We start from the raw sequence: 16,491 nt of genomic DNA on the forward strand, positions 1-16,491 counted from the left end.
TGTCCTAGCTGTGGGTTTAATTCCTCGTTGAGTTCGTGGAGCACACAGCCGGGGACACCATCAGGTCCCATGGATGCTGTGTTTTTGCTTTGGAGAGAGCAGTTCTCACTTGGGCGTTGGAGATGTTTGGGGGCTGCAATCGCTTGGTATAGATATCTCTCCTTTTGGGGAGGGGAGAAGTTTGCACTGAACCTGTCAGCCAGTATGTTGGCAATGTCTGTAGGATCAGTAATCTTCACATCATTTTGAACTAGTTCTGAGCATATCTGGGAGTTTCCTCCCAGGTTTCTAACATAGCTAAAGAAGGCCTTATGATTGTCTTTTGAGTCTTTAGCTATTTTTCTCTCAAAATTTGCTTTGGATGATTTTATGAGAGCTCTTAGTTTTTACTTATAGTGATCAAGGGTGTCTTACCTTTTAAGGATTTTGCTCTATCTTGTAGTAGCTTCCTCCTTTTGTTGTAGAGTTTGTTTATGGCTGGGGTCCACCAGAGTGGACGCTTGCCTTTGGTACAAAGAGTCTTTGTTTTGCTTGGGATTGCCTTATCCATACAGTCCTGCAGGTGCTGGTAGAAGGCATTTGTAAGTGATTCAGCGGCTTGAGTAGTGTTTTCCGCTCGGGGGCCTTAAAGGAGACCACACTAGTCTTTAGAAGTGTGAAGTCGGCTTCGAGAAGTTCTTTACTGTGGTCTTTTTATTTCAGGTGGGGGTGGGATGAGGACCTCCAGCGAGATTAGTTTGTGATCTGATCTCACCAGTGAGGGTATACTTCCGGTGTTGAACATTGTGCTCCCATGTTCGTGATGATGAGATCAAGTATGTTTTCTCCTCTTGTGGGATGGTGACTAGTTGTTCCATGGCATTTGAGTTTATGAATTCCAGGAACTTTTGGGCTAGGGTGTTTGGGCTTGAATAGTGTTCCCAGTCTATATTAGGGTAATTGAAGTCACCTAATATGATGGTGTTTGGTGATACATTTATCCCTCTAGTGTTTTCAGGAAGGCCATGTGAGGTTCCTGAGTTTGTGAGGGTGGCCTGTAACATGCTACAATTTGCAGGGCAGTCTTGCCTATGGTTAATTGCACCTGGATGGTCTCCGATGCATCGTGCATTGCCACCAGTCTTGAGGTGTGGGTGTCTTTGATGAATATGGATACCCTCCTTTCTTGGTATTGTCCGGATTTTGGGGCGAACGCATGATAAGAGGTAAAACCTGATAGTGCTGGGGTGCTCTCAGGAGCCTTGAACCAGGTTTCTGTCACTGCACAGACATCGATGTTCTCCATACTGAGAAGGGCCTCGAGTCGTGCATTTTGAGATTTAGACTTCTGGCATTGAGCAGCATTACCCTTAGTTTTTTTCCTTTTTGTGTTCTAGGGTGGTAGGTTTAGAATTTGAGCCTTGCCTAAAAAGGCACTATGGGGTGGCAAGAGCCTTTGCCAATATCCGAATCCCAGGGTGACAGGTGCAAGCCGTCCCTTGGCAGCGTGGCTTGTCCAGCATGTCATCCCAGGCAGACAGACATTGGATCCCCTTTGAATGACACCAGTGTTTAAGCCAATTGTTAAAGCTGATCATCTTATCTCTGTATTGTGGCATCATTCTTGGTGAAGGTAGGATACTGCTCAAGGTCAGGGTCATACCTGCCTGGGCTACATAATCAGAGAGCTCCTCAATGTCTCTTTTCATGTAGTCCAAGGAGGTGCGTCTCAGGTCGTTTACACCAGCGTGGACAATGACTGAGTCATATTTGTACCTGCTGTTGAGAGACCTGAGTGCTTGCGTTATGTGGCGGATTCTAGCGCCGACAGGCAGCTTACTGTGACCTTCTCCTTACTCAGTCTGGTGAGCGGACGTCAGTGTGTCTGACTATGGAGTCACCAATGACTAGTGTGTCTGGCATTGTGTTTGGCCTTAAGGGCTGTGACTGTTTGACACTCTGACTGTGAGGTCTATGTGTTGCAGGTGTTGTGTTCTGAGGTGGTGGTTGTTTGGGTGTCTGCTTTGGTGGCCTCTGCTGTTTTGGTAGATTTTTGATCAGAGCCGCCGAGTATGTCTTTGTGTGTTTATGTGTATGATTTGAGGTTGTGATGGTACTATGTGAGACTGGGTCTATAGTGTGTGTGGTAACCTTCTCCTCCTGACTGGTCTTGCCAGTCCTATGTTGAGAGAGCTCAGCCTCCAGTTTGGCCGTATAGTTGCATCTCTCGCATGTATTTGTGTTTTGTGGGAGGAGGAGAGGGTTGTCTGTGTACATGAGGCAATTGTAACATTGCCTCAATATTCCCAGGTTCACCAGCTGAGCAGGAGAGGACACTAGCAACTGATCCCTCGACATGCTAGAAGGACTAGACAAAAACTTTAAAAGAGATTCCGGGGACGGAGTGACCGAGAAATGGGGTTTGCCTTTTGGGGTGCTATCTATAAGAGTGCCGTATCAAGGTAATAAGTACTGTAGGAGCAAGTGCTAGGTTTAACAGATAGAGAAAAGTCTACTTGGAGTCAAGTAGAGATGATCTTCTTAGGTCTTAGAGAAAGTGCTAGTAACAGGGATGCTTAAAGGTAAGATTGAGAAGAATGCACTCTGCAGTGTGCACTAGAGAAGTTAGATATGAAAGTAGGTAACTTGAGTTTTACCTGTTTAAAAAGTTAAGGTTTAGTGGAGAGTTACTATTTTTAAAACAGCAAGATGGACTGAAAGGGGTGGTTATTTTTGTATTTTGGTACTATGAAATACTGTAGGATGGCCAATAAATTTAAATAATTGAAGGGGGATTTCAAAAGTGATGGTTTTGTGATTACTCACATAAGCCAGTGAAAGTAGAGAGAAATGAGATATATGGTCAGATTAACATAAGAGGCGGGCAACTAGAAAGACAGTGGTATTTAACAAGACAACTTAAATGGGTGGGAGGGAGGAGAAAAATTCTGCCTGACTCAGAACAGAGAGAGCTGTGGTCTCTTTTGAAGTTTTAATATGCTGTTAAACAGAATGCAAGCAAAACACAAGGTAAAGAAAACAAACTACAGTATTCAAAATAATAGAAAGGCAATACAGAAATACAAAATATAACAGCAAACTAACCTTTCCTTCACAGCAAAGTGTAGCAGAGTCTGGATGAGCCTTTCTGGTAAAAGCTAAATCAGCCATGGGCAAACCAATTTCTAAAGTGACAGTAGCAAATTGGATTTCTCAGTGTATCAGACAGGCATACATTTCAATTGGGAGACCAGCTCCTGTTGTCATTCGGGCACATTCTACCAAATCAGTGGCTACCTCAACAGCGTTTTGGTCTAGAGTTCCAGTTGACGATATTTGCTCAGCGGCTACCTGGTCCTCTTCCCATACGTTCATTTCTCATTACAAGCTGGACATGATCTCCAGAAGTAGGGCTTCCTTTGGCTCATGCTTCGGAATATTCTTCCGTAGGGACCACCCAGGGCTTTTAGGTAAGCTGGGGACTCTGTCCCACAGGTTGCAGATCAAATGAAGTAACTACTTCAGATATAGAAGTTATGTACTCACCATAACGTTCCATCTGAGTAGATACTTCATTTGTCTGCAACCGACCCCCCCCTGCCATCCCCCGAACCTCGGTAAAATATTGTCCTGTGGAGAATTCTCTCCGTCTAATAACCGATCTGAGGTAATGTGGTTGGTAGCATGGGATTATGGGTAGGGGGGAGGAGCTTGGATCTTGAAGCTTGGAAAGCTGCCGGCTCGTATCTGAGGTCGGATCCGAATCCCACAGGTTGCAGACAAATGAAGCATCTACTCGGATGGAACGTTATGGTGAGTACATAACTTCTATTTTCCCAAGGATACAGATTTCACTTCCACACTTACCAACCCCAAATGGTTGGCCAGATCTACCCCCAAATCAGTGGGCAGAGGCTCAAAAGCAAGTACTCTGTCCCTCAAGATTAAAGGCTATTCAGAGTGCACCAGAAGAGGAAAAGGGGCAAGGTTTCTACTCAAGACTTTTTCTGGTACCCAGAAAAGACAACTCATGGTGTCATATCCTGGACCTTTCTATCCTAAACACCTTTTTGGTGATTCCAAAATTCAAGATGCTAACTCTTCACAAGTTGCTTCCCATGATAGGCAAAGATGCCTGGTTGGCAACTCTGGATTTAAAGGAAGCCTACCTGCACAATCCTGATCAGGGAATCTTGCAGAAGATACCTATGCTTCAAAGCAGGCTGCATGCACTATTAGTTTTCTACACTGCTCTTTGGCTTATCTACTGTGCCCAGGGTATTCACAAAGTGCCTAGCTTCAGTCATTGCATTTTGCAGGCAAAGAAATATTCAAATATACCCATACCTGGACGATTGTCTAATTCAGGCAGAAAGCCAGGACATACTTTTGAGTCATCTGGCATTTGTACAAAAGGTGCTAACTTGTCTGGGCTACACCATAAATGAAAAGTCACAGCTGGTACCCTGTCAACAAAGTATATTCCTGGGAGCAAGCTTGAACACAGCTTCCCAGATGGCTTTCCCAAGCCAGAGAAACAAATTCATTTGACAACTTATTTCAAACTAGTGGCCACGAAAACCCTGCTATCTGCAAGGCAAATACTGCAAGCCTTGGGGTTCATGGCCTCGTGCAGTGTACTAATTCCATATGCAAGACTGCATATGAGGAAACTACAGTGGTATCTAAAAAGCCTATGGTGTCAAAATTCTCAGGATCTAGAAGCAATGATTCGTATTATTGCCTATGGTTAGAGATCCTTTGGTGAGCAGAGGCCTGCCACCAAAACAAGGGACTACCATTCTCTCTACCCCTTGCCACCCAAACCCTAATAACAGATGCATCAGGCTATGTATGGGGGGCTCACCTGTCAGGGAAGTGCATTCAGGGCAAATGGAACCCAAGTCAAATGCACCTGCATATCAATCAAAAAGAAATGTTAGCTGTACAGAATGCTCTGACAGCCTTCAAGGACCACATTCTTCCAGGACATTTAATGGTAAAGTCGGGCAACACCACTGTTATGTGGTACATAAACAAGCAGGGGGGGGGGTACCCATTCCTACCCCCTCTGCAGACTAGCCATGGCTGTGTGGAACACAGCCTTGAGCTACCAAATGCATCTACAGGCTCAATTCCTGCCAGGAAAACTAAATATACTGGCAGACGAACTAAGCAGAAATTTCATGGACCCACACGAGTGGAATCTGGAACCAAAGACTTTCAACATGTTGATAAACAAATGGGGGAGCCCAGATATAGACCTGTTTGCCTCCCCCCAGAACTACCAATTGGACAATTTCTGCACAAGGACTCCCCACAAACAAGCTTGGAAAGTAGATGCTCTGTCCTTCTCTATCAGTTTATGCCTTTCCTCCTCAGCCTCTCTTCTCCAAAGTACTACTAAAGCTCAAACCGGACAAACCAAGGATGATGCTGATTGTACCAGACTGGCCACGCCAACACTGATACCCCCTGTTGCGCAGTGTGTCGCAGCTAGCCCCAAGGCACCTGCCTCAGACCCCTACCCTGCTGTCACAGCAGGAGAGCCAGATTTTGCACCCCCAGCTTCAAACCCTGAACTTGGCAGCCTGGCTAATTACCTAATGTCTCCGTTACCATCCCTCAGTAAACAATTGTTGGATGTCATTTTGGAGGCTAGGAGGCCCAGTACTAGAAACTCTTATGCTGAAAAATGGAAATGATTCTGTGCCTGGAACCAAACTCAAGGGATGGCCACAGCAGCGCCCAATTTACCTCAGATTCTTCAATACTTAACCGAGATGCTTCACAAGGGCCTTTCGTTTTTCTCCATCAAAATTCACGCCTCAGCCATTTCAGTGCATTACAACACAGAACCACCCCTCTTTTCTCACCCACTGCTCAAGCAGGTTCTCAGAGGGACCAAAAACTTAAGACCACCCAGAAGAGCCCCAACTCCAGCCTGGGACCTTAACTTTGTATTGGAAAAACTCACTCTGCCACCTTTTGAGCCAGCTGTAAGTGCAGAGTTAAAATTCCTTTCTTGGAAAACAGCTTTCATTTTAGCAATCACTTCAGCCAGAAGGGTGTCTGAATTACAGGCCCTTATGGCAGTGGAGCCTTTTATCATCATTCATGCAGACAGGGTGTCCTTCAGGACCAATCCCTCCTTCATGCCCAATGTGGTATCCAGTGTGACTTTTAATCAATCCATTCATTTGCCAACCTTCTTCCCTAATCCACAGAACAAAGGGGAACAGATACTGCACTCCTTAGATGTGCACAGACAAATTAGATTTTACTTGGACAGGACTAAACCTCAAAGGAAATCTGAAAAACTGCTGGTGGCATTTGCTGCAGGGGCAGAGGGGATGGCTATTTCAAAGCAAACCATTTCTAACTGGATAGGCCATTGTATTAATTTCTGCTATAAGCACCATGGAAAACCTAGCCCACAGGGGATTAGACCCCATTCAACCAGGGCTGCATCTACCTCTACATCCTTTATCAGGGGTGTCCCTACCAGAGACATCCTAGAAGCTGCTACCTGGAGTTCTGTACATACCTTCACCAAGCATTACTATTTGTCAGAAGTTCATCGTGCATACAGCTGCAGTCCTTACAAATGGGTTATCCTGCTGTCAGGTGGGTCCTCGGTCGGCCAAATTCCAAAGTCTAGGTCCGGCATCGGTTGTCGTCACTTCTTCCCTGACATCAGTGTGACAGGGGTATAAAACAACCAGCCAACGCCATTTTCTTCAGTCTTTCTTGCCGCGCGGTGCCCAAAGCCGAAGCAGTTCGCAAGTGCCGGTCGGCCAGCTCCTGAGATTACGAAAATTTGGAAACCGAAGTCTTCTTAAAAGCTAAGTACCCCGTTGGGGAAACTTTTCTTGCCTCAGACCGATGTCAGACAAAGTTAATAATTGTATTTTTTGTGGGAAGCAAATACCGCATAAGGATTTCCATTCCCTCTGTATACCTTGTTTAGGCCCTGACCACGAGGTCTCGGCCTGCCGCTTTTGTGCTACATTCAACAAACGCACTATTAAGCGTCGGGCAGAGTTCGCCCAGCATTATTTTGGAAAAGCATTTAACTATACTATGTCGACGGATTCTCCGACTCCGGTTTTGTCTAAAAAACGAAAAGACAAGGACCGACACTCGAGGTCAGCGGCCTCTACCGACACCACGCCAAAGCCGGCTACACGTGGTCCGGTTCTCAGTGAGGCGCCTACGCAGCCCCTGCCTACCGGCGACCTGCCTTTGACAGTGTCTCCTGTACCCGAGGTCGCAGGCTCCTCGGCCCACACCGACTACAGATACGAAGCCACTGTCGGAGTTGAAACTCAGAATGTGGACAGGTTCACCTCCACTCAAGGTGTCTTCAGACCTTCCTCTTCTTTTTCTATCAAGGCTTTCACTAAGTCTAAAGCAACCATGCACTCTGAGACCAGCTGCACAGGGCCCATCTCCAGGCCCCATGCCTAAGAAACAGATGCTTAAAATGGCTGAGGATTTAATTACTCTTATCAGAGGTTCTCAGCCCTCCAGACAAAAGGCCTAGAGTGGAGGAAGATTCCTCCTCTGATCAGGGCTCCATTATTTCAGAGCACTCTGATGATCAGGAACATTCTTACTCCCCTTTCGAAGACTCTGATGCGGAGGAGTCCGTTCCTTCTGTATCTCCCCCTGAGGATTACTCATTTGGGGAAACTTTGCATACCTTACGGGAACACTTCCACTGGGAAGGCCAGGATTATTCTGATTCCAAGAAAAGGCTCAGGGAATTTCTTTTACTTCCTCAGCACAGGCCTTTGGCTATACCTCCTGTCTAGATGATGTTTACTCGAGGCCTGCCTTAACCCGGATTCACTACCTCCAGCTCCAGTTAAGCCTGACAGGTACTACAGGGTCCCTGACTCACAACAATTTTTTTACAAGAGCCATGCTGCTGACCCAGAAACCATCTCACAGGGCCCCAAGGGAGTTAAGGCCTCCATTGCTAAAAATCCTTTGCCTTCCGAGAGAGATTCCAGATCCTTAGAAAGGTGGGGGGAAAAGGTATATACCTCGGCTACCTTATCTATGAGGGCCTTAAACTGTCAGTTTCATATGCTAAAATACCAACAGTTTATGTTATCACAATTGAAAAGTAAAATGTCACAACCTGAACAACCAGATTTGAAAGAGTTGCAGGACTTGATACATAGTGCAGAACAAGTGGGTAAGCATACCTTACAATGTGGTTTTGATGCTCTAGAGGCCTCATGCAGAGCTGCTGTTACAGGATCAGTCATACGTAGGCATGCCTGGCTTAAGGAACAAGCCTTACCTGATCATGTCAAAGCTAAATTACTAGACGCTCCTCTTCAAAAGGATATATTATTTGGTGCTAATGCTGAGGAGGTATTAAGGAAAATGGAGGAAAAGGCTAAATCATTGCAAACTGTGAAAGAATTTCTACAGGTACAACCCCCACGTTTTAGTAGGAATTGGCCTTCCAAAAACTGGTCCTTTCCTGCCACAGACAGACCCCAAAGAGGCAGATACAGACGTCCGAGGGGCAGAGGACAATCCCAAGGATCGTACAGAGGCAGACAGTGGCAAGCTCCTACACAAAGAGGTGGTGAGGACAACTCGCAATCTATCAGAAAGCAAACCCAATGACTTTCCACTTTGCATGCCAACCAGATCTCAAATGGCAGCCCCCTTGGGAGGAAAGCTGGCATTATTTTCAAACAATTGGCATACTGTCACAAAGGACAAATGGATCCTGGGCATTATAAACAGAGGCTACAAATTCCATTTTCACACCCTTCCAAAAATGAGAGGCATGCCAAACCTGCCACACAATCAAAGGGCAGAGGCACAAAGGCTAATTACAGATCTCAAAAACATGAAAGCAATTCAAGAGGTACCTATGCACGAACAAGGTCAAGGGTTTTATTCCAGGCTATTTCTGGTGCCAAGGAAGGGAAAAGATTGGAGACCTATTCTGGATCTATCCATCCTAAACACATTCCTACTCGTACCAAATCCAAGATGCTCACTCTACAGCAGCTTCTTCCCATGCTGGGCAAGGAGTCTTGGCTGGTAACATTGGACCTCAAGGAGGCATACCTCCATGTCCCAATCAGACAAAATTGCAGAAGATACCTCAGATTTCTTGCAGGTTCAACTCAAAAATCTGAAAAACTGCTGGTGGCATTTGCTGCAGGGGCAGAGGGGATGGCTATTTCAAAGCAAACCATTTCTAACTGGATAGGCCATTGTATTAATTTCTGCTATAAGCACCATGGAAAACCTAGCCCACAGGGGATTAGACCCCATTCAACCAGGGCTGCATCTACCTCTACATCCTTTATCAGGGGTGTCCCTACCAGAGACATCCTAGAAGCTGCTACCTGGAGTTCTGTACATACCTTCACCAAGCATTACTATTTGTCAGAAGTTCATCGTGCATACAGCTGCAGTCCTTACAAATGGGTTATCCTGCTGTCAGGCGGGTCCTCGGTCGGCCAAATTCCAAAGTCTAGGTCCGGCATCGGTTGTCGTCACTTCTTCCCTGACATCAGTGTGACAGGGGTATAAAACAACCAGCCGACGCCATTTTCTTCAGTCTTTCTTGCCGCGCGGTGCCCGAAGCCGAAGCAGTTCGCAAGTGCCGGTCGGCCAGCTCCTGAGATTACGAAAATTTGGAAACCGAAGTCTTCTTAAAAGCTAAGTACCCCGTTGGAAACTTTTCTTGCCTCAGACCGATGTCAGACAAAGTTAATAATTGTATTTTTTGTGGGAAGCAAATACCGCATAAGGATTTCCATTCCCTCTGTATACCTTGTTTAGGCCCTGACCACGAGGTCTCGGCCTGCCGCTTTTGTGCTACATTCAACAAACGCACTATTAAGCGTCGGGCAGAGTTCGCCCAGCATTATTTTGGAAAAGCATTTAACTATACTATGTCGACGGATTCTCCGACTCCGGTTTTGTCTAAAAAACGAAAAGACAAGGACCGACACTCGAGGTCAGCGGCCTCTACCGACACCACGCCAAAGCCGGCTACACGTGGTCCGGTTCTCAGTGAGGCGCCTACGCAGCCCCTGCCTACCGACGACCTGCCTTTGACAGTGTCTCCTGTACCCGAGGTCGCAGGCTCCTCGGCCCACACCCCGACTACAGATACCGAAGCCACTGTCGGAGTTGAAACTCAGAATGTGGACAGGTTCACCTCCACTCAAGGTGTCTTCAGACCTTCCTCTTCTTTTTCTATCAAGGCTTTCACTAAGTCTAAAGCAACCATGCACTCTGAGACCAGCTGCACAGGGCCCATCTCCAGGCCCCATGCCTAAGAAACAGATGCTTAAAATGGCTGAGGATTTAATTACTCTTATCAGAGGTTCTCAGCCCCCTCCAGACAAAAGGCCTAGAGTGGAGGAAGATTCCCCCTCCTCTGATCAGGGCTCCATTATTTCAGAGCACTCTGATGATCAGGAACATTCTTACTCCCCTTTCGAAGACTCTGATGCGGAGGAGTCCGTTCCTTCTGTATCTCCCCCTGAGGATTACTCATTTGGGGAAACTTTGCATACCTTACGGGAACACTTCCACTGGGAAGGCCAGGATTATTCTGATTCCAAGAAAAGGCTCAGGGAATTTCTTTTACTTCCTCAGCACAGGCCTTTGGCTATACCTCCTGTCTAGATGATGTTTACTCGGAGGCCTGCCTTAACCCGGATTCACTACCTCCAGCTCCAGTTAAGCCTGACAGGTACTACAGGGTCCCTGACTCACAACAATTTTTTTACAAGAGCCATGCTGCTGACCCAGAAACCATCTCACAGGGCCCCAAGGGAGTTAAGGCCTCCATTGCTAAAAATCCTTTGCCTTCCAAGAGAGATTCCAGATCCTTAGAAAGGTGGGGGAAAAAGGTATATACCTCGGCTACCTTATCTATGAGGGCCTTAAACTGTCAGTTTCATATGCTAAAATACCAACAGTTTATGTTATCACAATTGAAAAGTAAAATGTCACAACCTGAACAACCAGATTTGAAAGAGTTGCAGGACTTGATACATAGTGCAGAACAAGTGGGTAAGCATACCTTACAATGTGGTTTTGATGCTCTAGAGGCCTCATGCAGAGCTGCTGTTACAGGATCAGTCATACGTAGGCATGCCTGGCTTAAGGAACAAGCCTTACCTGATCATGTCAAAGCTAAATTACTAGACGCTCCTCTTCAAAAGGATATATTATTTGGTGCTAATGCTGAGGAGGTATTAAGGAAAATGGAGGAAAAGGCTAAATCATTGCAAACTGTGAAAGAATTTCTACAGGTACAACCCCCACGTTTTAGTAGGAATTGGCCTTCCAAAAACTGGTCCTTTCCTGCCACAGACAGACCCCAAAGAGGCAGATACAGACGTCCGAGGGGCAGAGGACAATCCCAAGGATCGTACAGAGGCAGACAGTGGCAAGCTCCTACACAAAGAGGTGGTGAGGACAACTCGCAATCTATCAGAAAGCAAACCCAATGACTTTCCACTTTGCATGCCAACCAGATCTCAAATGGCAGCCCCCTTGGGAGGAAAGCTGGCATTATTTTCAAACAATTGGCATACTGTCACAAAGGACAAATGGATCCTGGGTATTATAAACAGAGGCTACAAATTCCATTTTCACACCCTTCCAAAAATGAGAGGCATGCCAAACCTGCCACACAATCAAAGGGCAGAGGCACAAAGGCTAATTACAGATCTCAAAAACATGAAAGCAATTCAAGAGGTACCTATGCACGAACAAGGTCAAGGGTTTTATTCCAGGCTATTTCTGGTGCCAAGGAAGGGAAAAGATTGGAGACCTATTCTGGATCTATCCATCCTAAACACATTCCTACTCGTACCAAATCCAAGATGCTCACTCTACAGCAGCTTCTTCCCATGCTGGGCAAGGAGTCTTGGCTGGTAACATTGGACCTCAAGGAGGCATACCTCCATGTCCCAATCAGACAAAATTGCAGAAGATACCTCAGATTTCTTGCAGGTTCAACTCATTATCAATTCTCTGCATTGCCCTTTGGCTTATCTACTGCGCCCAGAGTATTCACGAAATGCCTGGCATCAGTAATTGCCTACTGCAGACTTCAAGGGATACAAATATATCCCTGTTTGGACGACTGCCTGATCCAAGCGGGCAGCAAACACATCCTTCAGAAACATGTGGCTTATGTAATAATGTTATTAAACTCTCTGGGATACACAGTCAGCAAAAAGAAATCAAGACTAATACCCTCTCGGAAGATAATTTTCATGGGTGCCAACTTGGACACAAACACCCAGATGGCCTACCTCATGCCAGAAAAGCAGGGGCAACTAATCCAATACTTCAGAACACTAGCGAATTGCACCAGGCTTACTGCAAGGAAAATCCTGCAGGCTCTGGGATTCATGGCATCATGCATCTTACTAATCCCATGTGCAAAGTTGCATATGAGGAAACTACAATGGTACCTGAAAAACATATGGTCTCAACACAGCCACAGTTTGGAAACAATAATACCACTAATTCCATGTCTGCAAAAGGAATTTCTGTGGTGGGCTCAAGCATGCCAAACAAACACAGGCCTCCCTTTCAGCAAGCCTCAAGCAAATCAAGTCATCACAACAGACGCCTCGGACTACGCCTGGGGGGCGCACATGACAGATCGGTGCATTCAGGGCAAATGGTCCCAAAAAGAAAAGCACCTTCACATCAATCAAAAAGAAATGCTAGCAGTAATAAATGCTATTATAGCTTTCAAGAACTTTCTAAAACCAGGTCATCTATTGATAAGAACGGACAACACCACAGTTATGTGGTACATAAACAAGCAGGGCGGGACACATTCTTACCCCCTATGCAGACTGGCCATGTCACTTTGGAACATGGCCATGGACTTACAAATGGAACTACAAGCACAGTATTTGCCAGGCAAGGAAAACATGCTGGCAGACAACCTAAGCAGGATTATGACAGATCCACACGAATGGAAGTTGCATCCAAAAATTTTTACAGAAATAATCCAAGAATGGGGAAGACCAGACATAGATCTATTTGCCTCCCACAAAAATCATCAATTGACAAAATTCTGCTCAAGGATCTTCCATCCAAAGGCCTGGAGAGTGGATGCTCTCTCTTTCAGCTGGACATCAATGACAGTTTATGCCATTCCACCTCTTCCTCTGCTGCCCAAAGTTCTATTGAAGACCAGAGCAGACAGACCAAAGATGATCCTCATTGCTCCGGACTGGCCAAGGCAACACTGGTACCCACTCCTGAGGAGCCTGACGCATTCCCCACCATGGACCCTGCCTCTAATGCCTCTTCTTCTGACTCAACACAACTTCAAAACTCTTCACAGTCAGCTAAAAACTCTCAATCTAGCCACATGGAAGATTCCTTAGCATCACAGCAGGACCTACTCTCCAAGGAGGTGCAGGATGTCATTTTGGAGGCCAGAAGGCCATCAACTAGAAAAGCTTACTCCGCAAAATGGAAACGTTTTTGTGTCTGGAATGAGAAAAAGGGCCAGGACCCTGGGAAACTGAATTTACCACAAATACTACAATATTTGACAGAACTGCTAAGCAGTGGACTTTCTTTCTCCTCCATCAAAATCCATGCCTCAGCCATTTCTGCAGAATACAACACTGATCCACCTTTATTCTCGCACCCTCTCTTAAGACAGTTCCTCAGAGGGGTTAAGAATTTGAGACCTCCAAGGAAACAACCAATACCTGCTTGGGATTTTAATTTCATTCTGGAAAAACTCACCCTGCCTCCTTTTGAGCCAGCTGCTTCAGCAGATTTGCAATACTTGTCCTGGAAAACAGCCTTCCTTCTGGCTATCACCTCAGCTCGTAGAGTTTCAGAATTACAGGCTCTCATGGCTGTCCAGCCTTTTATCATCTTCCATCAGGACAGAGTTTCTTTACGAACCAACCCGTCCTTTATGCCTAAAGTGGTATCCAGGGTAGCTTTAAATCAGGCCATACACTTACCTACTTTTTATCCTAATCCTCAAAACAAAAGGGAGAGATTGCTACATTCCTTGGACATCCACAGACAACTGCGTTATTATTTGGACAGAACAAAGCCTTTCAGAAAATCAGAACAGCTCTTTGTGGCCTATGCAGTAGGAGCTCAAGGAAAACCAATTTCCAAACAGACAATTTCAAAATGGATAGCCCACTGCATACGCTTTTGCTATTCCTTTCATGGCAAAACTGTACCTACAGGCATTAGAACTCATTCCACCAGGGCCACAGCCACCTCTACAGCCTTCCTCAGAGGAGTTCCTACCAAGGATATCTTGGAAGCAGCCACTTGGAGTTCTGTGCATACCTTCTCCAGGCAGTACAACTTACCATTATACTCAAAATCTAGAGCAGGCTTTGCCACTGCAGTCTTGCAGGGCATTTTGGCTCCCCCTAATTACACCTAATACCTACCACCCCTTTCTTAGCTTTGGGATTCTACCCATATGTAAGGACTGCAGCTGTATGCACGATGAGCATAGTACAGTTTTGTACCTACCATAAATGTAGATGTTCGAGTGCTAATACAGCTGCAGTCCAGATTTCCCTCCCTCCTTCCCCGCTAGGGGTATTCTTTTATGGTGTATTTGCTTGCAACTACTGTTTTTTGATTATATTGCATTGCATTATTACCTAATTTTATGTATTGCCTTCCTTCTGGGGGCACCTGACAATCTGGGGCAAGAAAAACTGAAGAAAATGGCGTCGGCTGGTTCTTTTATACCCCTGTCGCACTGACGTTAGGGAAGAAGCGATGACAACCGACACCGGACCTAGACTTTGGAATTCGGCCGACCGAGGACCCGCCTGACGGCAGGATAACCCATAAGTAAGGACTGCAGCTGTATTAGCACTCGAACATCTACATTTATGGTAGGTACAAAACTGTACCTTTTCTCTAAATCCAGAGCTGGCTTTGCCACTGCAGTCTTGCAGGGCCTTATAGCTGGTTGTAATGCTATCTAAATGCCTTTTCCCATCCTTAGCTTTGGGAATCTAACCAAATGTGATGACTGCAACAGTGAAACACGAAGAACATAGTACAGTTGTGTACACTTACCATACATGTAGATGTTCGAGTGCATTCACTGTTCCAGCCCCCCTGACTTCTTTTGGCTATAATCCCTGACTTCTTTTGGCTATAATTGTACGCTACTTTACTATGCTTAAAAGCTTTTTGGTGTATTTGATTTTTTGTTGGAGGTATAACCTTGTGTGTGTGTGTCTCATATATATATATATATATATATATATATATATATATATATATATATATATATATAATTGCTCCCCATTAGGGGGCACCTGACATCTGGGGCAAGAAAAACCGATGTAATGGCATTGGCTGCATTCTTTATACCCCTGACTATCTGACGTCACGGAAGATGAGACAGCAGCCGACAAAAGACCCAAGACATTGATAATCAGGCCGACTGAGAGCTACTGCAAGCAGATAACCCAAATGTGATGACTGCAACAGTGAATACACTCGAACATCTACATTTGTGGTAAGTATACACAACTGTACTTTGTGTACACTTACCATAAATGTAGATGTTCGAGTGTATCCACTGTTGCAGTCCTGGTTCTTTCATTAGGGAGGCATAAGCTTCTTGGGGTGGTTGTTAACCACCTGGTCATCTGTGCCTTATCTCCTGGGGCTTTCTGATTGGTTAGGGCAAGAAATACTGATGTGGCATCAGCTGCCTTGCTTTATAGCACTGACGACCTGATGTCAGTCTACAGGCAACAGCAGCTGAAGCAGAAAAACATTGACTCTGTTATTAGAGCCAGCCGAGAGCTACCACAGCAGGGATATAACCCACAGGTGATGACTGCAACAGTGAATTCACTCGAACATCTACATTTATGGTAAGTGTACACAATTGTACTTTATGGTTGTAGCACAGCTGTACAGCAATTTGAACACTTAAAATTGACTTAAGACAGTAGTATATGGTCTTGATAGCCTTCTTGGACACCTTAAAATTACCACAGAAAACACCAAAGCAAAATGCTACATTACCAGGATTGGAAGAGCAAAGTAATTTTAGCTTTGCAAAGAGAAAGTGTGAGTTTGAAAATAGGCTGTGCCGAGCAAATGTCATCTGTCATCATTCCAGATTTCTTAAAGCCAGTTAACAGATTATTTGAGCATAAAAAATAAGTTTGGCTAATGAATGTAAAATGGATTCATTGATCCTTCTGCAAATTGCTCAGGTGGGGGCATTCAAGAAGTGGATCTGTTTATCCCTAATCACAACAATCATGTCAAATCTTCTGCTTCCTTATGGCTCATGAGACACTTTGGTAGATAGATGCTTTCTCCTTTCACTGGAGTCTGGATTTAATGATGCTTTCATTCCCTTTTCCCTTAGCTCTGAATGATGAAAGCAAAATGGCACCAAGCCCTTCCGTAGGTTCGTAACAGAGATTACTAATCTTAAGAGCCTGAACTAGG

The 16,491-nt window shown here is 45.3% G+C and overlaps 1 protein-coding gene across 4 annotated transcripts in view; it reads left to right on the plus strand.

Annotated features, from left to right (window-relative positions):
* The window catches only part of HTATSF1 (HIV-1 Tat specific factor 1), a 970,322-nt gene that overhangs the window by 800,475 nt on the left and 153,356 nt on the right, over window positions 1–16,491 (plus strand). The window lies entirely within an intron of this gene.

This window comes from Protopterus annectens, chromosome 3.part0 (assembly GCF_019279795.1).
Source record: "Protopterus annectens isolate FY-2018-M chromosome 3.part0, PAN1.0, whole genome shotgun sequence".
Lineage (NCBI taxonomy): Eukaryota > Metazoa > Chordata > Ceratodontiformes > Protopteridae > Protopterus > Protopterus annectens.